The sequence below is a fragment of the Zalophus californianus genome, chromosome 1 (assembly GCF_009762305.2).
Source record: "Zalophus californianus isolate mZalCal1 chromosome 1, mZalCal1.pri.v2, whole genome shotgun sequence".
Lineage (NCBI taxonomy): Eukaryota > Metazoa > Chordata > Mammalia > Carnivora > Otariidae > Zalophus > Zalophus californianus.
In genome coordinates this window covers 73184924-73209168 of record NC_045595.1, presented here as the reverse complement: position 1 = coordinate 73209168, position 24245 = coordinate 73184924, and the positions used below count along the sequence as shown (strand labels likewise).

General features: G+C 39.5%; 1 long non-coding RNA gene across 1 annotated transcript; it reads right to left on the bottom strand.

Moving 5' to 3' along the window:
• LOC113917655 lies at positions 1–24211 on the bottom strand. Its single transcript, XR_003518312.1, has 3 exons — positions 23233–24211; positions 8170–8222; positions 1–1029 (listed from the first exon to the last, which is right to left on the bottom strand). It is a non-coding gene; the product is annotated as an uncharacterized LOC113917655 (long non-coding RNA).
• Between the last annotated feature and the right edge of the window lie 34 nt (positions 24212–24245).

The window sequence follows — 24245 nt, the reverse complement described above, 5'->3', positions numbered from 1 at the left end:
TTGATTTTACACTGAAATTTATTTAAAGCTGAATTTTAAAAATGTTATCAAATACAGAAGAAAATGTTTTAAAATGTTTTTTAAAAAGTAAAATTCCCTAATTCTAACATTTAGTATCTGTCTAGTCTACAGTGAAAAGAAGCTTATCACATTTCATATATGTTTCACCTAAAGCCACATACATACAAATTTAAGAACAATGCAAATTCTTTAATATTATGAGTTGTTCAGCAACTACTAAGGGCAAACGTGGGTATTATGCTTATTCATGAGTATCCCAGAGCCCTGTATCAGAACATAAAGAGAAACAAGGAAATGGATTTTCAGCAGTATCAGGAAATGGTATTTCATTAAACAAGACAATATTCCTTCCACGCTATCTGAGAAGAAGGATTTAACAAGTTGATTAAATTATCTTTATCTTTCCCCAATATATTAATCATCTATTAGTACATAACAAATTGCTCGACAACCTAGCTACTCCAAACAGCATTTAGAATCTCACAATTTCTGTGGCTCAGGAATCTGGGTGTGGTTTAGCTGGATGCCTATGTCTCAGGTCTTGCACAAGTTTGGATGATGAAGGTGTTTGTCAGGCTGCATCTCAAGGCTCACAGAGGGGGAACAATTCCATGCCAAGCATACTTACATGGTTGCTGTTGGCAGGCCTCAGGTGCAATCTGTCTATGAGCCAGAGACATCAGGTCTTGGCTATTGTGCATCTCTCCATAGGGCTGATCACATGTCAGCAGCTTCCTTCAGAGAGAGAGACACCCAATAGAAAAGTATAGTCTTGTTTTCTTTTTATAATGTAAATTCCAAAGTGACATCCCATCACTTTTGTCCAAGCTTATTTGTTAGAAGTTGGTCTCCAAGTCCAAGCCACATTCAGGAGAAATCAATTCCATAGGAACATCAGTACCGGGCGACTAGGACCTTTCAGGGGCCATTTGGATGCTGTTAATCATACCCTACTTCTTTTAGGCTCCAAACTTCCACACATGCTGAAGCTTATGCAGTTTGGAGGCCCTTTTAAAGTAAAAGAACACAAAATCACCAACACAAATTAGGAACAAAAGTAAATATTTAGAATAAGAAAATAAATTACAACAACCTACAAATCTAATCAAACGGGCAGCTATAATAATGACCAAATCTAGAAAAATTAAATATTTTTACTAATTAACTGTTTGACACTGTGTAATACTTTTTCCTTACATTTTTGACAGTAAAATCTTTGATCATTTCTTTTTATGACAGCAAAATTATTATTTATCTTTTTATAGATAGAATATAAAAATAATGTAGTCTTTCATCTGGCCTGGTTGATCAAGATTTATTTTTTACTTTTGATATTTGGAAAAGTTTTTCTCAACTTTATACAACTTTTTATTGGCAAAGTCATCAAATTTGGGACATCAAATTTGAGAAAATATATATGAAGTTTCTTTCTTGTATGAGCTGTAAGACTTGGAAGATTTTTCTTTTTTTGTTCTCTTTTCTTTTCTTTAAGATTTTATTTATTTATTTGACAGAGAGAGAAAAGAGAGCACAAGCCAGTGAAGCGGCAGGTAGAGGGAGAGGGAGAAGCAGGCTCCCCGCTGAGCAGGAAGCCCAATGTGGGGCTTGAACTCAGGACCCCGGGATCATGACCTGAGTCGAAGGCAGACACCTAACTGACTGAACCACCCAGGTGCCCCAAGATTTTTCTTTATATAGACTCGTTTCTAGCACTGGACATTTTAAGCCCTGTTTCTGCTCCACAACCTACATATTTCTTGTGCCAGGTGCCACGAGATACCCTCACTTCAAAATACAACCTCCGGATCCTGTGCACCTGTGTGGCACAGCTCTGGGTAAGTTGACACAGTTGAACTGGGAGTATTTCCAGAAGCCATTCCTACAACGGTACAACTACCAATAAATACACAACCCTGTCAGCAAATTATATGAATTTCTGAACATCCTTTTAGTTGGAACCCCAATCTGTGGCCACTTGATATAAGGGAGAGTATGATGGAGATGTTGTCAGAGTGGAAAGACACAGTGGTCTAGTTTTAGTTAAAACAGAGCATTTTTAGAGTCATGTTACAAAAATATGACTAAAGACCTGGCCTTTCCGAAACCTTTCCCATCGTTTTGGAAAAGCCTTGAAGTTTAAGCTTCATTAGTTTCTTCATAAATCCACCTCTGTTCTTGACAAAAACAAGCCAAGGGGGAGAAGAAATCCGTATGGTAGTATACAGAACAGATCTTCTAATTTTCAGAATTCAATAGAATTGAAGTTAGTCTTGATTTAAAAATGTAGTCACTCTGTGGCCCCCCTCTTTCCTGAGGGCAAGAACAAGGATATGGACCAGCATTTCCCTCCAGCCCCCTCCAGTTTCTATGATTCTGTGATTCTTTTTCTAGTGCGTTCGATATCCTTAGTGCATTCAACTGCTGAGGAAGACTCAAAGTTATCCACTTGAACTTGAACTAGAGGAAGGTTCCCACTGTCAGAAGAGCCTTGATAGTGAAGAGGAAGTTGGCTACAGTGCTAAGATCTAAAAAATGCTCATGATGGTGGCTCTGGGAGGGGGTGACTGTTGGGAAAGCTGGAGCACCCATCCAGCCTGGGGCCTCTGACACAGGGAAACTCCTACGTCACAAGTTGGACTTAGTTTTACCTCTAAATCATAGTGAGGCTCAGTTCTTCCTGTTTAATTTTATTTTCATTATTTTTCTCTGTTTAACCTGGTATTAATGGATTATTTCCACTCAGATGGTACCATGCACCAAAAATGAAGCCTTAACTACAAGGGATAAAAGAATTCAGCAAGGACATCTGTCATCCTTTAATTAGAGAGGCTCTAATAAGACCCAGAAGAAGGAATAATATCACATCTGAACACAATTACATTGTATCTGCATGCTGTCCAGCACTTAGCAGTCCTGGGCTTCCTGTTTCTCCATATGTTACAGAAATATAGACAAATCAGAGCATGCCACAAATCTAATCCCTGTTAGATTATAGGGACCAAACCTAAAGATGGGCTTTGGAATTCAATTTTACAAATACTCAGTGGAGGGATTTTTTGCTGTTCACAGAGGTTAAAATGTCTCAGTGGAAACTGAAGTGAAGTAATGAGGTATAGGTCAGGGAATTGTTTCAATGTTTTGTAACATGATCATTTTTACTAAGTCCCAGATTAGCGTAAAATGTCCACATTTTTTTTGGAACAGTCCACATTTCAAATTTACTGTCTTATTCCTCACCCCCCAACCCCTAGGGAGGTTGATGTTTGTCACATCACTGTGACCGAATCTTTGGTTTAGAAAATACGAACATACAAAAGTTTGCCAAAAGAGAATGCATTCTTTACTTCCTGGAATGATTTTCTTAATTGCTAAAGCTGCAAAGATAGAAGAAGAATCTAGAAAAGTTGACATAAATTCTGCAAATTAACAAGCAATCCGAATATACCTCTGTGGTATAAAGATACGGCTTCCTCATTAATAGTGAAATTCGGGAAGAATCTTTAAATCAGCTTTTAAGAAATTCATCATAGGTTGAGCCAAATGTGTGAGTAACATTCAGTACAGGTTGATTTCTGCCGTTACTTTTACTGGCAAACAATGGCCCCCTGCCAAAGCATGGTCAACCCACACAGCTGTTTTCAATGATTCATTTCCCTTGATTTCCCAGATGACCCATTGGGAAGGAGAATAGCAGGTTTTAAGCCCCAGTTGCTAGCCTCGTTGCTGCTAGGAGTCCTCCCCTTCCATTGTGGGAGCATTTTAAAGGCTAAAGTGAGGGACAGTTGCCCTCGGGAACAAAGTTGTTTCCGTGACTAGAGTGTAAGCAGGCAAGAAAGGTCAAGAAAAAAATGAAATGTTGATTTTATGGTGAGGTCCTCACCATAGCTCTGAATCATTACATGCCTACCTCCCCAAGGTTTCTGTCACACCACACCCTGACTTCAGCCCAACATTCCAACCACTCTAGCAGTTTCCAAAATACAGAAGGTTTTTTGAGCCATTGGTACCATTTCTATTCCCACTGGCTGGAATTTTCTTCCTTCTTCTTTGTTTGAGAACCTCCTGCTACCTCCAAGATGCAACCCAAGTATTATAGTTTCTTGAGGCTTCTTGTGAACCTTCTAAGGTAGCTTAGACCCCACATTTTTTAATGGGGGGATGTTGCCCACGATGGGGTGAAAATTTGTTCTCGGTAGGCAAAAGACTCCTACTATTTTCATATATAAAGCCCAGACATACATATAGTACATAAACAGACATACGTATCTGTGGTATGAGATTTTCATTTTGGGAATGCATTAGAAAAAAATAACTAAAAAGATTCCTTAGGTGGGCATTAATGAAAAAAAATTGAGAAACTCTGGGTTACATGCGCCTTTATCTCCCTTGTACATACTTTTTACCCTAAGTCTTTGATTTTGGATGGTTTGCTACTCATCGTTACTGCAGCAGAACCTGACTGATACCCGCCTTTTAAAGGCCTCTCTCCTCCCACCCAGTCATGGTCATAATGTTCTTGAGAGCCGGGACACGATCCTGTGTACCACTGCCCTTCAGAACCAGGCACAGGGCTGGAATGTAGCAGATACTGAGAATACTGTTCATTCAACAATTGTGCCAAGATCATGGCTTCTCAGTCCTGCTCACAACCCACTGTGCTCTAGAAACGAAGTTTCAATCCCTCTATCTGCAACAGCCAAAGAAGTGGTGACTGAAAGTTGAGCTTACAGTGTGGATGTGTCCTGTTCAAACACCCAACATGTGCTTTGGCTCAGCCATTGTTCGACATGCTCTATTTATGAAAGTGATGGCATACCCCAGGTAACCTATGTCTCTGTCAAAACATTTCCATTGCAACACCAGTTGAATCAGAAGTACTGGGTACCAGTTTGCTGCCATATTTGCAGCTTTATATCATGACACAGATCCCTATGACTGCTTTAAGTTACTTAAAAGTCAGAACTCTCCTTACAATGATCTGTGCATATTATTCTTTTATTTTGTATAATTCTTTTTTCAATATCCTACATTAAAATGATGAAGAAGAAGAAGATAGTGATGGAGAATAGCTAACTCTATGCAGCATCCATTCACTTTGCTAGGTATTTTCCATCCATAGGGTCATTTAAATTTCCCATAGTTCTATGAGACCTGTATTACTCTTTCCTGATTTACAGACGAGGAAATTGATGATTAAGGCAATTAAACAATTAGCCCAAGGACTCACACCTAGAAGTGGGAAAGCTAGAATTCAAATCCAGGAAAATCAGACTCCAGAGCCTGAGTTTTTAAAACACTATGCTAATTAAAAAAAAAAAATCTGTCTCAAAAATATATGAAGAAAATTCTACATTCTTAAGGCATCTAAATAACGGTGATGATGATTGCTGTTAACAAGATTAAATACATGGAAAGGGCATTTCAATTTGCAAAGGAGGATGAAATCTTGCCTTGGGATATGGGCATAACATTCCAGTTATAGGTCTATCTGTGGAAAACTGCCTGTCCCCAGAGGAAGGAGTTGAAACAGATTCTAAGGAAAATATTGAGATACTGTGGAGAATTTGCATAATCCAATTTGTTGTTAGTTATCAATTACAGAAAAGTATGAGTATGTGTATGGGGGAGAGGGGTTGGTCAAAGAAGACAGAGGGAAGGAAGAGGGAGGGAAAAGAGCTAGAAGACCAAGCTCTAGTTCTTTGCTTTGAAGAGTTCCCCCAACCCTCCTCCACTCCGGGTTCTTGTGTGCAGGAATTTTTTTCAAAGAAGTTGGCATAACAATAGAACATCAGGTCCCAAAAAAATAAAAATAAAAAGAACAACCCACACGTGGAAAGTGAGTGCATGGTTCAGAGACAGTGAAATAAAAACAGACCTTTGCCCTTTCTAGAAGAAATCACCTTCTCCCTGCAGCAGCATTTCACTTGGCCCTTTTGAAAGATTCAGCCACATTTTGTAGCATTTCAAAATGCTACAGATCAGAGTGATATTCCTTAAACTTACATGGAATTAATTTTTTTTTATGAATGGCCTTAAAACAGAGGGGAAGTGTGATAAGAGTAAAATAGAATTTAACTCTTTAGCTAAGAAAGTTCTCCCAAATGAAATTTCAGATTTTATTTTTATCCTGAAAAGTCCTACTCTCCAAGAAGCCCCTTTGTGAGCAAAAACTCTTTTCCTAAAACTTATCACTAAGGTTGGTTTACTCCTACTCATCAGCTCTTTTGTTACTGGAAAAAAACACAGCCTAGGTGAAGGGCAGGTCTCTGGAGTAAGACTCGCCATTGCTGTGTTCTCGGGCAGATGACTTCCCTTCTCTGACCCTGTGTCCACACCTACCAAATCAGGTAATAATATTTACTTCTCATGATGAGGAGTTGAATGAGAAAGCATATATAAAGGTTCGGCCCAGTGTTTTCTCCCGTTCTTTCTTTTATTGTAAAATGACTGAATATTGGTTCGCTGTCATTTCTCTTAAGATTTTTTCCAACTTTATAGACTTTATAGTTCTATGGTAGTTGATTCACATTGTCGGAAATGTGTTTTATACTCAATTGGCTTTCCTGGTTGGGTTTGGGTAAAATTTTCATGGGTAATGGGAGAACGGGGCAAATAGGAAAGATGGCAAGGGGGAAATATGGCGGTGTGGTCTCATGTGCATAGCTGACTTCTGTTGCTTGTGGTCTGAATTAAGGAAAGCTGCATGGTCACCCCTGGCACAGAAACTTTCAAAGTCACTCTGTACCTTCTAGCTAAACAGATGTTTCTCAAGAACGCCAGTTGGAAAAGATGATGGAAAGCTGTGAGGGACACAGAAAAAAAGATACTGAAGGTTATAGAAGAAAAAAAGGATCGTTGCATTAAACTATTTGTTTAATCAGTGAGCACTTTATCGAATATACCATGTACATTACATTGTGCAATCTTTTCAATAACATAGGATAGAAACATTTTAACCCCTTTTGCAGATGAGAAAACTGAGACCCCAAGATGTTAAGTTTAGTCAGCTAGTAAACACTTAGCCCAGGATTCCAACCCTGTGTGGGGGTCCAAATGCTGCCCATTTTACAAGCTGAATGCCAATGACATAAGAACCAGGATGTATAATTTAAATCATTTTAAGCAAATATAGGGAATGTATTCATTTCATAAGCAAGTCACGGGAAGGAGTAGGAAGAACTGGCTCTATTGGATATACACACTGTTGGGTTGCCCTATGCCTTCCTCCTGCCATCCTTCCACCCCCACTCCCACCTGTGCTCTCACTTCTGCCTCTTGTCTATTTCTCAGGGAATGTTAATTTCTTCTCTGCATAATCTTTTCCCAGGTCTGAACCCACGGCCACAAGCAGATTCAGTGTTGTATCTTACAACCACGTGTCAAGGGAAATAGAAGTCTCCTCTGCCTTCTTGAAGACAAACTACTTAGGAAAGAACCCTTATTGTTTTGGTTCAGTTCCACACCCATGTCCGAAACACTAGGAGTGCACCTGGAGATGGTTACAATGACCAGGTCATGTACCTACTCACGTCGCCAGGGGTCTGCAGCTTGGGAATTGGAAACCCCTTGCAGAATCACAACCTTGGAGGAGAAGCAGCTACCTTAAAAAGGAAAGGAATTGTTTGGGCCAGATAAAACAACAAATGACCACTCTCTAGGTAAAGAAACACCTCAGACTTTGGAGGTGGGTAGAAGTAAGTTTTAACTCCATCCTGCTGCTTCCTGAATGTATGACATTGAACAATAGTTATAGTGGTTAAGTGAGATACGTAGTAACAAATCCAAGAACTGTCAGTGCTAAATGACTAATTGCTAGATGAAAGAATGATAAAGTGCTAAGTAAACGCAGGTCCTCATCTCAATATAACTTTGATCTGTAACGTAAAATTTTCCTTATCAGGGTTTATGATTTTAGAACTACCCTCCCTCCATCCCCACACTGTGGCCATTTTCCCCAGACACTGTGTTCAAATAGATTGTAAGCTCCTAGAAAGCAAGAATGGTATTTTCTGCATCTTTTGTATTCTCAGAACATCTGGCAAAGGGCTAGGCATAGCCCTGTGTTAATAACACTTTCTAAAGAAGTACTTTTTAACATATGTCATTGAAAAGGTTTACAGACTTATCACATTAGGAGTCCATACTCACCTTGAGCACTGCTTTTGCTCCAGATGTTCTAGGTCCTGGGTGAAAAAGCATTTCTGAGAATAGGCAGTCAGAGTGTTAATATTCACTTTTATCTAAAATGTGCAAATGAGTGACATTTTATCAATTTTTCTGGCCTAAAGTTGCAAGGTTATGTTAAATCATTTTCATATTTGATAATAGTGTTGCCTTGAAAATGAGGAATATTATGTATGTTAAGCCCTTGCCACATGCTCTGCATTATGAATTCCCAATATTTAATTCTGTTCTTCTCATGATCATTTTTCATGCATTTCCATGTATTAATTATGTTCACACTGATGTTCTGAAATCACCTTAGCCAAGCTCATTATATACTTTGATGGAAAAACACTTAAATCTAAATGACAATTTACATTTACCTTTCTAAAATAGATTTGTAATGATGTTAAAGACTTTCCCCTAAATAGGCGCTGATTTTGAAATTCTAATTGAATTTTATATTTTGTCCCACGAAAAATAAGCACAGCATTATTTTGGCTGAAATTACTGGGTATCTTGCCCAATTATTCATGGCTTTGAAACATGAGTTGCTATTTCTTGTCCTTTTGTTATGGGGTTGAAAACTTTCTTCCACAAATACCATGACCTGTGGGTGAATACCGAAGAGACAAAGGCAATCTGAGGATACAAAGGCTCATCCGTATTGTGTGTGGAGAAAGTTCAAGTGCTGAAGGTGCTCGAACATTAATTTGGATGTCAACATTTATTTTGTATGGTAATGGAAGGCATGAATCTGCTAACTTGGGTTACTGATCATGCTCCAATTGGCCTGAGTCCCTTTTCTTCTGATTACTTTTCAGTAAAGCCTTTGAAGAGCATTCCGTTATTCTAGAATACAGTCTAAATTGATAAAGGTTGCCCGGAAAGGTTTTAGCCTCCCCCTAACTCCAGGGCCTCATCATGCCAGTCACTCTCGCCACGGCCCAGCCACGCCCCAGCCACGCCTTCCTTCAGTTGCTCTGAGGAATGCACCATGCTTCCCACTACTTCATAAAATGTGTTCCTGTATCTATTCCTCCTCCCTTCAATGTTCTCCCCTTGCTCTCCCTTACCTAACTCTCACCAGCTCATAAGTTCGTGCTTAAATAGTATTTCCTCCGGACCTCCCAGACCATATGAGAATTTTCAAAGAGCCAGTGCTTTAGGTTTAAATTTCTAAACTTAACCATTGTTTCCTTAGTAATGGACAGTTTTGTCTTAAGACTAGCGGGAACCGAGAAGAAAGAGCAGAAGAGCAGGGGCATGTGGATTCCTTAAATGCTTTTTGTGTCCTTTTCCCAGTTCTAGTTTCCCAGAGAACAAAGTCAAGGAAATAGAAACTGAAAAGGCAAAAGCTCGAAGGATGGATCCTGCCACAGATAAGCCAACAAATCCAACAGCTTTCTTGGGCTATTCTGTGAGTGAGATGAAAAAGGTGCTCAGGAACGCACAGCGGGGAAGTGGTCCATGAAAGGACTCCATCCGGGCAAATGATCAGTCCCGCCTGTCTGTGGGGTCTCCCCAGGCAGCTCTGAGCACTGGGCTCCTTACTGTCAGTGATGGTGCCTCTGGGGACACTCTCAGTCCTACTTCCACTTAGCATTTTTAGCCAATGCCCTTGTTTGTCTTTAAATAGTTTACAGAAGTTAAGAATGTGTATGCACGTGTGTGTATATTCTGATGACTACAAACATATTTCAAATTTATAACTTTCCTACACAGTATTCCATATTCACAAATGACATTTTCCTACTGCTTCTGAAACATAACTGGTGATATTCCCAGAGCCATGTGAGTAGGTAAGAGAGGAGACCTCTGCTCTGTGGAAGACTGACCTCAAGCTACAATTTCCTGTCTAACATATATCCCATACTTTCCTTATTCGCAGCGCCCCGGCAATTAATTATTTTTTTAACATTATTTGATGTCTCCTCCCAATAGTCTCTATACGTTATAAGGTTTGGTACTGTCTTTCTTGTTCATTGCTTGAAGAAAATTCAGTTCATTCATTGAACATAGCAGATAGTTGGTAAATATTTACCAAATGAGCAAATGAGAGACTCAGGTGGGGAGAGGGGAAGGAGACAACAAAGCGAATTCTAATTCTGTGTTTCCATGCTAGCTCTGGGCCTCAACGTTATGTGCTCTTGAAAGGCCTCCTTCTTTCTTCTCTTGCTTCTCATCCTCCAGTGTGAACTTTAATTCCTTTATCATTTATTTATTTAAATGCTCTATAACTGAAGGAAAAAAGTCACTCATTTTTGTGACTGTGGAGGAACCACTTTAAATTGTTCCAAGTTTTCACATTTGGTTAAATCTTACTGAAACCTGTGGGGATACATGATCTTTTAGAGTAAGTTCTAAAATCTTTGTTGTTGATGTTGTTGTTCACATCCAGGCAAGAATAGGTGAGTGTGAGCAGTCATTATTCTATTTGCATATAGTGAAAGAGTCATTCCATATATATTTCAAATAACACAGTGGCCAGGTGCTTCTTTGAAATGCAGAGTAAAAAGTAAATAATGTCTTGGACTAGAAAAATTATTTGTAGTGATACATATGACCACGGAGATTCACTTATGAGACCGCAGACTGCACAACTGGGCTTCCTTTCGAGATGAGGAAAAGCAAAGCATGGATTGAGCAAACAGCAAATTACAGCAGCCTTCTGATTAGCTGGAGACAGAGAATAATGTTATATCACTGGGCTCATTCTGAGTTAAGCTAGCCTGAAACTTCTATGGTCAGTTAAAAACATAAGAATGAGTTGCCACGAAACATTCTAATAGAGGTCTAAAAATTAAGTGGAAGAGATGGGTGAGCTGTGTGAGGGGCAGTGTTTGTTCTAGTTGACTGCTCCGTATCAGAAGAAGTGTTCCGTGTGAGTGGACAAGGAAGGATCCAGAGAGGGGCCAAGCAAGACCTGCGGGTCAGCTCCTACTCTCCTCTTTGGGCAGGCACCTTTGTGCAGTGCACAAACCACACAACCATAAGCTGCAGCCCTGCTTCCAGTTTTAGCAAGATATGGAATAAAGGGACAGAGTTTGATGGGAAAGACCTTGTTGTATCTTGATACTTTCTTGACACATTCATTTTCTTTTAATTAGCATGAGAAGCACAGAATGAACAAAGACTCGGGCTTTGACATGAGAGAGAACTACAAGATAAATCCCGAGTTTATCACCTACGAGTTCAGTGACCTTCTGCTCTCCTCTCTGAGCCTGATCACTTCAACTACAATATTGAAAGGATAGTGTCTTCATTAGTAATTTGTTTAAGGAGTAAATAAAATGAGGTCTGTATTGTGCCTAGAACACTCTTTGGTATATAGTAGGTGCTCCGTAAATCATGTTGCTGCTCTATTATTTAGGGTTTTGTTTTTGTTTTTAGGGTAGGATTTCATCAGGAGCCTTGTTTAAAGGAAGGATGCTTATCTTGATCTGAGTAAAACCACACAGATTGTCTTGCTCCATGAAATTATAACAATTGCTGGCAATATAGCAACATGTCAAATTAATTAAATGAAAACATTTTCTTGAATATTTAACTATGAACAAATAATAATGACAATTGAATGAATTGGAGCTCTTGGCTGATCTCTGACAATACCAAAACATATAACAAATTGTCCTTATTCATGAAGCGACCTGAATACCAATGGATCATAAAAATACAAAATATGCTCATTCTAGGAAAGGATATAGACTCTGACCATAGAGATGTCTGCCTGACTTACACAACTGAGCCAGTATGATGACTGCTTTTATTTAAAAATGTATATCATAAAATAAATAAGTAAATATAAAAATGTATTTCATCATATCCTCATTTTTTTCCATGACTTGAAGAAGTTTGTTTCACACACACACACACACACACACACACACACACACACACACACACACACATACACTGCTTCTGTGAAGATAGCAGAGCATGCAGAATGCAGAGGTGAGGGGGTGTGGGGCTGGTACTTTATATTTCAGTCCTAGCTTCGCAAGCAGTTATTTTGCACATGGATTTCAAAAAATAATTACATTAATCAAAACTCTATTTATTCTTCTGCATCAGTATTGATTTCACCTACACTCACCAAATTTATATTCTGCCTCTTTAATTGCCTGCCTCTTAACTGCTTCTCACTTCCCTGGGCTAAGGGGCACCTATGGATCTGCAAAACACATATATGCTCAGCTCAGCTCCGCCTTCTCCTCTGAAATAAGATGTCTTCGAAACTCAGATACAAATAAACAGGAATTATGTTCATTTTTTTTTTCCTACCTTTGTTTCTCATCAGATCACCTCCTGACATTCTTTGGTTTACCCTAGTGTTTTATTTACATTTGCTGGATGAGAAAGTGATGACTGCATTCTATTTAGTGCTCTGAAAATGGATAAATTACCTCATTCTTGGCATGACATTTTAGACTACAAAAATTCAATGGCAACTCAGATCTTTAGCAGCAACTTAAAAAGCTAATATTAAGATGGTATGAGATATCCATGTAGAGTATCTCATTCAAAGAGAGAAAAAGAAAAAAATAAGTAATGAATGTAATAAAGGTTAACATTTGCAGGAGCCTGAGTAGAAAGTAAACAGTAATTCTTGCACTGTTATTGAAATGTTTTTGTTAGTCTGAAATTATTACAAAATTTAAAAAGGTTTAAAAGACAATGCCAGATAAAGATTTGAAATAATGATGACCCGTGACTATGTCAGGTGGGGACTACGTGGTGTGATTTTGCAGAATGGGTATAATTAATGAGACCCACAGGTAAAATACACAGTATGAGCCCATTAGATAACATCCTGCACCAAAGCTCAGTCACCTTTAAGACATATTCATCTCAGCTTAGTAAATCCTGGTAAAGATCTTCATCATTTCAAAAATCCAACACACACACACACACACACACACACACACACACACACAAATCCAACACTAGTCTTCTAAGTCACCACCAGCAAAATGAAATAAGATAAAACACAAAATAAAATAAAATGTGAAGGCTTTCAAATAGCTTGCTTCGAACACAATTCCAGCCAATATTAAATATCATTGCTTCTCAGTACCAAACAAGAGACCAAAGAAAAGCAACCCAATTTGCAAGTCATACAGTGGCAACCTCATCCATATCATACTTGTGATTAAAGTTTTTTGTGTTTTTGTTTGTTTGTTTGTTTCTAGGTACTGGGTCTTTTAATTATCTCAGTGGTCTCTAGGAAACCCGCCAGGCATCTAGCACCCACAGCACTGACATCCATTCACCCTTCTCCCTGCAGAACAAAGCCATCTACACAGAAAACATGGCATTGCACAGTAAAGTGCTGGGGAAATGGGTGTGCCCTCTGCAGAGTCTCTTAATCCTTCATTCACTTCAACATCATGGCATTTTATGGCCTCCCTCAAGAGACAACTCCAATTATTTTCACAGTTTATCTAGGTTTCTGGAAAAACATGTTTGAAAGTTGCCTTCCTATCCCATTTCCCCTGACAGTAGGCTTACTAAGGAATGCCTATTGCCTTTACATTTTTATTTCTGAGGAAAAAGTGCTCACTCGACATTTGTTTTCCATGTGGTTCCCTGTGAGAGACACACACAAGCAGGAAGACTACAAAATAGGAGAGGATAAATTGGGACGATAAGATAAACATGTACTTCAGTTCTGAAGTCCTGACCTATTTGTAAAAGTTAAGGAAAGAACAAGATCTGTTCCTCCTCCTAAGAAAGTCCATGGGCATTCTCTCAGTGCTGTGGTAATGTAGAGCATAAAGTAGCTCTCCCTATTCCTGGAAGGGAAGTTCAGCTTTTTAAATTTCCGAAAGAAATGACTGTCATCATTCTTTATCTCTCAGCAACTATTTCTTTTTGGTAGCTCGGTGATGGCAGCTATCAGAGTTTGGACTCAAGCACTAGGGTAAGCACTAAATTTCCAAGATTCCTTAATTTTCAGAGTTTTCGATTCAGAATGTTTTGGAAAACAAAACAAAAAAAAACAAGGAGTTTGAAAGGTCAAATGTCCATTGCCTGATTATATAGAATGGCGTCTTTCTGGGAACAGAAACTGGGAATCATTTGGAACATGATTTTATTATCCTGATGGGAATGCAACAAAATTTATTCCAAGAACACGTTGAAACAGAAATCTGTCAATTGTAGCCAATTCCAGATTACTCATGAACCCTGGGGACAGAGGACAGAGCCAGTGAGATTCCAGGGTTACATGAATTCTCCTTTTGCTCCTTTCTTCTTTCTCCCCATGTTCCTTCGTGCCACAGGATCTTGGAACATGCTGTTCCCTACTGCACACAATAAGGCTGTATTCAGCTTTGCCTTTTCCTTACTTCTGTTCTCATACCTATATGTAAGTCTTACTGATGATCCAAAGGATTGAATCAGCAGAAGGGACATTTACTAATTCAACAACTATTTGTGTGGTCAGTAATGGGCAGTACTTTCTTGGCATTGGTATAGGAATGAAATAAGGTAAAGGCTTTGCAGTCAGCAAAGGAAACACAACCATGAACTGTATTCTAGCAGGGTCAATGCTCTGGCAGAGACATGAATGGAATGGAAAGCGACATAACATGGGGATTAAGAACTGGTGTTCTGGAGCGACACTGCCCGCGTTTAGTGCAACTCTGTCACTTCCTAGCTGTGTGACATTGGACAAGTTATCTACCCTCTCTGGGCCTCAGTGTCCTCATCTGAAAAAGACAGTTGATGATAATATCGTATCTACCTCAAAAGGTTGCTTTAGTGATGAAATGAAGTAATATATATATAGTGCTTAGAAGAGCACTTGCATGAAATAGGGTTTGTTCTTATGACCAATGCTATAGGAGTTCAGAGGAGTACATGACTAAATCTACACAGAGACTTTACAGGAGACCTAGCATTAGAACTGCATTTTAAAGACCACATCAGCATAGAAAGCATAGACTTCTCTTTCAAACATCTTGACAACACCAGAAGGCATTTCCAGATTGCAGAGCACCAACTCATGATGGCTATGTAGGTTCTAAGTCTCAACCTAATACTCTTTGCCTCGAGTTCTTTTCCTTACTCTTTAAGGAAATCATTCTTTTCTATTTTGAACAAATGCCACAAAATCATCTCAGAATTCCCTCATGAATGATCCCAGTTTTGGAGAGAGTATATTTAACCACAATAACCAAAAGCATTTCAGTGTGAGACATCTGGAACATGTGTCCTAAATTTCCCTGGACTGTAACTGGGCTTCAAAGGAAAGGAAGTTGGTGATCTAACTCTGCTTGGGACATTCTGGAAGAGGCCACATGGTCAAACTAGCTGGAGACACTTGCTGAGAACGAAATGGATCTGGCTGAACTTACTTACCATTAACTATCACTCCCTCTGTATACTCAAGTATCTCAGACCATCAACAAATAATTGTAAGCGACTTCTGGTCACATCCAACCAAAAAGTCATACCTTGTATATCAAAAAGAAGACAAACTTCAAATTGATGAGTTCTTTTTTCCTGGACAGTGTCTGTGCCATAGTATATATGAAAGATGAAAAGAAAATATACTGAAGGTTGGAGCTGCCTTAAGTTTCTGTAGAATGTAAACACGACAAAATAAACTGAAACTCCAAATATTTAAAGCATTAAGTTTACATTGAGAGTTAAAGAAATTGAAACTACATGTATGCTTTATTTGGCATAAAAAGCAGCCTTGATAGGGGGAGGATGGCATAAAGTGATTAGGCCTGGGATGATAGAATAAATGGGAACCCAATGTATTTCCCTATAGAAATATTCAAAATCAAAGCAATACCATGCACTTTTTATATTCCCATAAACTGATAGCCTTTGAAATTATTTCTGTATATTTATGAACTCTCTCAAATGTCACTTAAAATGTTTAAAAAGAATAATTAAAATGTGTCCCTGGGAATGGCAGCATAAAAGTGCATTAATTGTTTTATGATTAAAAAAAATAAAAGGAATTTGAGTTAGTGTCAAGTGAATGAGGACCTTTGACAAAATAGAAAGTGGTCAACCCAGGGATCCATTTATTTTTCTTTCACTCAAGAAGCACACTTATTCAGGGCCCACTATGTGGCCCTGACTGTAAGGTAGAGTTTTTAAAAAGATTTTATTTATCTTAGAGAGAGAGAGAGAGTGTGAGCACAAATGGGGAGGAGCAGAGGGGGAGGGGGAGGGGCAGAAAGGGAGGGACAGAGGGAGAGGGGAAGAATCTCAAGCAGACTTCCCACTGAGCACGAAGCAGGACACGGGGCTCGATCTCATAATCCTGAGATCATGACCTGAGCTGAAACCAAGTCAGACGCTTAACCGACTGAGCCACCCAGGCGCTGGGTAAGGAACATTTGTTTTAGTCCTCAGGGAATGTGCCAGGAGGCAGATGACTAATAAGTGTATGTGACCCAGCTTTGGAAAGCCAAGATGGAGGCACTTATCAGGTACTATGGGGACCTCAGAGGGATCTAACTCAACTCAGGTGAGGCAGAAAGGTAGTATGAAAAAGAGTCCCAGAGAAGGCAATTCTGAGCCCTACTCAGCTTGCAGGATGAAGCAGCATCAGCAAAGGGGGGGTCATGGGAAAGGTCTCTGGGCATGAGGAAAAGCAACGGAGCAAAATCCCAGAGCAGTGATTCCAGGATACGTTCTGGAAAGAAAAATTATTTCTACTGAGAGTACAGTATGGAAATGCAATATTAAATGCAAGTCTTGGCCAGGAGGTGGAATTCTAGACCTAGCCTGGGGCCAGGTCTTTAAACACATTAAGGAATGCAGATTTCATCCTTCAGGGCAATAGGGGATGTGGAAGAACCAGGGAAATGACGGAAGGAAATCAGAAAGATCCCTCTGGCCACAGTGAGAAAAGAATTGGAGCACAGGACATGGAGATGAAAAACAGAAAGACTTTTTTTTTCTTTTACTTTAATTAAAAAAGACTTTTTTTTTTTTTTACTTTGAAATAATTATATATTCACAATAAGCGGTAAAAGTACTAGAGAGATCCCATGTAGCCTTAACCCAGCTTCTCCTAACAGTAAAAAGTTACTGAACTATATAATACAGTATCAAAACCAGGAAAATGACATTGCACAATACTATTAACTAGACTACAGACCTTACTCAAATTTTATCAACTTTTGCATATCTATAGTTTTATGAAATTTTATCACATATATAGATTCATATAATGGCCACCACAATTAAGACCGAATTCAAGTGAGTTTTGATAAGGACTTGAGCAAAGAAAAAGGGAGAAAAGATGAGAGATTCAAAAAATAGTTAGAACATAAACTCTAAGAGTTAAGAGGGTGGATTCTGGAGCCAGACTGCCTGAAGGCAGCATCCCAGATCTAGCACTTTCTAGCTTTGTGACTTGGGGTGCTGTGTTTTAGTTCTCTTGTCGGCAAAACAAAGATAATCATCATAGTTTCTAGAAATGTAATGAGAAGTAAATAAGTTAATGTTTGTAACAAGCGTAGATCCCTAGTTGGCATATGGTAAATGCTATGAATGTGTTATCCATTACTGTTAAGTAGAATCTAGAGATGAATGGGATGTGGAGGTGAAGAAAAAGTAAAGAAAAAAAAAAAAAAACAGAACTTAGGTTTCCTGGTAAATGGCACCGGTATCCACAGAGATAAAAGAATAGGTTTGGGAAGGGTGGAGTGAGTAAAATTTGAGGCGAGTTCAGTATTCATAATGGAGTTGAGGTTTAGTAATGTTTGTGTCAAATTTTTATCCCCTACGAAGTGTAGCATGAAGATCATCTAGAAAGAAATGCCTTTCATTCTGTAAGAGGCACTTTTTCTCTAGTCCACAAGGTTAATTCAGAGTATACCATTAGCATGACTGCATGCAGGAGACTACACAGAATACAGAATGTGATTTGCGGAACCCCTAACAGGTGTGACTCAGGGAAATTTGGTCACCTTCCTTTACCCTTCAGCTTCCACATTATTGGCTGATATTCTCAGGAATCTTGATGTCATTCTTTATCTTCTCAGGTGATTCACACTCTAAGAAGTGAATGTCTCATAGCTCTGTTTCTGCAGATTTAGCTCCAATTACTTTGGTCTTGGAATGGACCACTGGAAGGCTGGACATAAAGTAGAATTCATCCCACAGATGGCCTCTCTTTGATGTGCACACTGTGGAGGTCTGCTATTTCTTCATTCTTCTAGCCTATGGTGGGAAATGGCCCATCAAAATATAATACCGCATTGCCCTGCAGTGATTGGTCCAGGGAGTGAGCATGGGGCCAAGCTCTGGAAATCCAATTTTACCTTCTGGGAATTTGAATCACAAAGAAATAAAAGGGGAATGGATCAGCATCCCCTTCTGGAAGAACTCTAGGGAGAAGAATAGTCCTCTTTTTGGCCATTCAGTCTTTTCTTTGTTTCTGTGAGCCACCTTAGCTCCCTTTTACTACATCCTTTTTCTCCATTAGTTAGCATTCTTTTTTGTTGCTTGCAACCACAGAACCTTAATTTTTTTAATTTTTTTAAAGATTTTATTTATTTATTAGAGAGAGAGAGTGAGAGAGAGAGCATGAGCAGAGTGAAGGGCAGAGGGAGAAGCAGACTCCCCGCTGAGCAGGGAGCCCGACTCAGGGCTCCATCCCAGGACTCCCAGATGATGACTTGAGCTGAGGGCAGATGCTTAACCGACTGAGCCATGCAGGCGCCCCAAACCTTAATTTTTAAATCACTATTGGCAAGGCTGTACTGTTGTTTGGGGAATAAAGTGGCACAAACCTGGAAATACTAATGTGACACTATGCATCAGTATTACAAACATATATAAATATATTTAAAATATTTAAAATATTTAAATTTAAATATTTTATATAACATTTAATATTATATAAATATATAAATATATTTAATATGTATTATAATTATATTATAACATAAAGTATAGATTATAATGTTATATATTAAGTATATATTATAATATATAATAATATATGAATATATAAATATTTAAATAATATATTTAAAAATATATTTTATATATATTTATGTATATATATATATATATTTATTTGACTCAGCGGTGTTGCTTCTAGCAATTTGTACCAGAAAAAAATGTTTAGACCAGTTCAGAGAAATATATGCAGAGGATTCTTATCAAAATAAAAACTGGAAACTAAATGTCCAAGAAATTGACCATTTGCTGAAAAAAAAAATAGGGTACAGCAATGTACTAGAATATTATACAACCATTAAAAATGATGATGACATATGTATATTTACTAACTGGAAATGAATCCCATAAAATATTCAGTAGAAAACACAAGTATAAAATATATAGTATTGATCCAATTTTCATGATGTAGCATGATTATATAAATGTGAGTAGGTGTGCAAACATGTGTATGTGGGTGTATGTGTAGCTGGAGAAAGAAGTTTGAAAGGATATGTGTCACATTCCAAAAAATGGAGATTATTTATGGATGCTGGGACCATGCCTCCTTTTTACCTTCATCTTTATTTTATATTGTCTATATAACCTCCCATACATGTTATTTATAATCAGATTTTTTTTTGAAACATGAAGTATCTCCTCTTATGCAGAAGTCAATAAGTATTTTCTTCTGCTGCATGGGCACACTTTGCCTACAGTTGTTTTATAGATAGGAAGAGACATTTTAATATATAAGAGGTTGAACCCAAGGCCTTAAATTGTGTCAAAATTAGAGAAATAGCATGTGTATTAGGTTTCTATAGTTGCTGTAATAAGTAACCACAAACCTAGTGGCTTAAAACAACAGAAATTTATTCTCTCATAGTTTCAGAAGTCCAGTCACTGTCCCTGGGCTGAATTCAAGGTGCCCACAGAGCTGCACTCCCTCCTAAAGTTCTAGAGGGGGATTCATTTCTTGCCTTGCCAGCTTCTGGTGGCCGCCAGCATTCCTTGGCTTGTGGCCACCTTCCTGCTTTCAAGGTCACATCACCTACTCCTCTTCTGTCTATAGTAAAAATCTTCCCTCCCTCCCTCTCTCTCAATCATATGGATATTTGTGATTACATTTAGAGTCCGCCAAGATAATCTGGGATACTCTCCCCATCTCAAGATCATTAACTTAATCCCAGCTGCAAAGACCCTTTTTCAATATAAAGTAACATTTACAGATATCAAAGATTAGAACTGGGATGCCTGGGTGGCTCAGTTAGTTAAACCTCTGCCTTTGGCTCAGGTCATGATCCCAGGGTCCTAGGATCAAGCCCCACGTCGGGCTGCCTGCTCAGCAGGGATTCTGCTTCTCCCTCTGTCTGCCACTCCCCCTGCTTGTGCGTTCTCTCTCTCTGACATATAAATAAATAAAATCTAAAAAAAAAAAAGATTAGAACCTGATATCTCAGGGACACATTTTTTTATCCTACCACAATATGCTATCCTAAAAATAAGAATCCCACCCTGAATTTGACAAGATTACTGATTACTATTAACCAAAATGAGATGCTGTTGCCACCACCATGCTGATATGCATATGGCCTATGAGCTAGCTTAAATGTTTAATGCAAGAGGACAGATCTGATACCTGATTTATAAACCCAGTGCTTCTCATGTCCAAGAGAAGCCTCAGCCTCTTCCCTTTTCTGAGGTCCCTAGTATATTAAAAAATTAAGAAATCCCAAACAGTGGTGCTTGGATGACTCAACTGGTTAAGTGTCCACCTTCGGCTCAGGTCATGATCCCAGGGTCCTGGGATCGAGTCCCACATTGGGCTCCCTGCTCCAAAGGGAGTCTGCTCTCCCTCTGCCCTTCCTCCCTCTGCCCTTCCTCCCTCTCATTCTCTCAATCTTTCTCTCTCTCTAGAATAAATAAATAAAATCTTAAAAAAAAGAAAGAAAGAAAGGAAATCCTGGAGCACCTGGGTAGCTCAGTTAATTAAATGTCTGACTCCTAGTTTCAGCTCAGGTCATGATCTCAGGGTCATGACATCGAGCCCCACACCGGGCTCCACACTCAGTGGGCAGTCTGCTTGGGGTTCTTTCTCCCTCTCCCTCTGTCCCTCCCCCTGCTCTCTCTCTCAAATAAATAAATAAATCTTAAAAAAAAAAAAAAGGAAATCTCAAACAGCATTAGAAAACTTGGCATATAGTACACACACTCCATGTTCCTCCTAAGAAGTTCTGCTAGGAACTCTATACTTTTGGAATTGACCATCCAGCTTTCAAACCATCATCTTGCTCACAACCCTGTGCAGTGAGTGTTTTCTTTTGGTCCAGTTAATGTCATCCATAGCCAAGGCTGTCATGCTGCCATAACAGACCATAACTAACCTGGCCATTGTGCATCTCCAAGATGCCACAGCTGTCTAGAATCTGGGAGATGAAACCATAAACAGGTGAAATTGTGTCCAAAGAATTCTAAATATAGAGCTGAATGAGTACAACAGGAAGCTGAGGGTAAGCAAGACCTGGGACAGATGAAGGGACAGAGTATGTACGAGGTCTAGGTTGTCACAGAAATGAAGTTCAAATCAACAGAAAGAACCTAGACATTTGAGCAGAGCTGTCAGCTCAGGATGTGAGGATAAGAGGCAGAATATGGAGAAAGTCCCCAGAGCTGGAATACTGAGCACTATTTACCTTGTATCCATCACTGTGGCTCAGTGCTTTATCCTCATTCTTTCATGCAACCTTAAACACCCTTGCAGGATAGATAGGATGATCTTCACATTATAGATGATAAAACTGAGGCTGAGAGAGGTAAAGTAAACTTTTCAAAGTCATCTTGGGACAGAGACTAACCCATGAGTGGAGAGGGAGATATTCGGGGGTGCCAAGTTGGCTCCAGTAACTGGAACACTCTTAACTCCTTTCCTTAGGCCTCCCTAAATTTATGTTCAAATTACTACCCAGTCATGCAAAATGGGTGATAATTGGCCATCGCATGGTTGGGAGAAAAGCAAATAAATGACAAATTAGCTAATTCTGTAGCTGAGAATAGAAACAAGCTCTAATTGTGAGCTGTCTAGGTTTGTCCTGGCTCTTTGTCTCCATAGGCCACAAACTATACTTTCTGACTCTTAACCCAAAGGAATCCTGTGCACCACTGCCCTGTGGTTTCCCTGCCAGTAAAGCTGTAGATACTCCTAGACTGTGTCCCCTCCTCTGAATATTTCTGTTTGATCTCCCCAAGGCTCTACCCTCTTTGGTGTTTCTCAAGTGTCTCACCTGAAATGGTTCTCTCAACCATGCCAGCCTCAACCCTCCCAGGTAAGATTCCACCCTCTCCTCTTAGGCCTCAGGACCCCATGTTTGGCTCTGCCCTTTTGTAATCACCCAAACCAGCAACCTAGTCCTAGAACTATCCAAGAACTATAGTCCAAGAACTATCATGGTAGAAAATAGCCCGCACCTCGTTTCCAAAGCAATAGGAATCTTAGTACTCGCCAGGCTGTCTCCATCAGTGCCACAGGAACTAATTTCTACAACCCTGTTGATGGACAGCAAAAGCAAGGGGGATTTTAAAAGGTCATGTCTAAATTTAAATGGGCTGAAAACAAGAATGATTCCAAAACCCAGACCAATAGCACAGGACACATAAGAAATGGCAGGTGGGTCTCGAGGCAGCACCTGGGACATGGACAGAAGGCTTTGTGTGCAATGTTGGAGAACAAGTGTGTGCGTAGGGATGGGGGGCTAGTTAAGGTCACTGTACTGATTTGGACAATGAGAAATCTAGGGCCAAGACTAATGCAAACTTCTTGAATGACTTCATTCGGAGGTCTGCGGTCTGAGTCACCAAGTAGCCTTTCTGGACACCTCCCTACTGTTCATCTCTTCTTGGAGGTGAACGCAATAAGGTTACAGAAATTCTTTACAGAAGCAGAATTGCTACTCCAGGCAAGTACATGATGAAATAACACTTCCAGGAGGTGTATATTGTAGGCTTTTTACCAATCCCTGAAGTATTTTAGCTATAGAACATTCACTGGGGCCACAAGAATGTGTCTGGCTAAGGCCCATTAAAATAGTAAAAAACAAAACAAAACAAAACACCAAAAACAACTTAGAATACCTGATCCTCTGAAGAATGTATTCAACAGACAGAACAGTCTATTGGAAGGAGAGTAGATCCATTCAAAGCCTCCTTTGGTAAATTCTTTTGCAGTGTCCTTGTTTCTAATCCAGCCAATGGACGGCATCACGTCTTGTTTTTTATGTTTGTTGGCTTATTAAAAAGCACACCGGCTCACTGACTGCATGTCTAGTGGATATAATTTTGACCAGCCTGTCTTCTTTCTTCCTGAACACAAATCTGAAGGTTGACTTTTTGCCTTTCAAGCCCAGACATTTTTTAAGATCCTGTCATGCCCCTTGAGAAAGTCCAGAGGAAACAGGTCCCCTGGGAGGTGTGCCTGTCCTCCAGGTGGGGAGGCAGAGTGGTCTCCTTGGAGCATTTGTCCTCTTTGATCGGCTGAGCACTTCTCTGTGGTCAGGAAGAGAGGGCAGAGGTCTGCGACCATGGGGACCCCCCCACTCCCTCAGAGCGGGAAAGGGAAATGGTTTTCTCACTGGGATTTGGCTGAGAAGTCTCAATCCAAGTCAGGTCGACGGCTGCCGCTTTTTTATCCTCTAACTGTTTCTTCAAAGAAGACATAAAAAGGTCTTATGTTTCTGCTTGTAATTTCAAATTTAAAAGAACACCTGGCCCTTCTGCCGAGGTTGATTCAGACATCTGGTACAGCCATCAAGAAGCTGGGCCAGGGGCTGGCAGGACTCCAGTGCTTGCTTCTTTCTCGGCTTACTCCACACTTTGCCGGGGTTATCAGAGTATTCTTACGAATGAAGAACAGTCTGCACTTTCTTCACCCTGCTCAAGTGCTCACTGGGCTTTCTACAAATGGCAAATAAAGGAGTGAGTACTTTAAAAAGTACTCTGTGTTTGAAAATATCTTAGGAGAAAGCCTCGAATCTGGTAACATCGTGATGGCAGCACGGCTCACCTGGGGCGGCCACCCCTCTGTCTCATAGTCACGGGCGTGATTTGAGAAAGAACTGTCATTCCTGGGTGTTGTCACTGAAACCTAA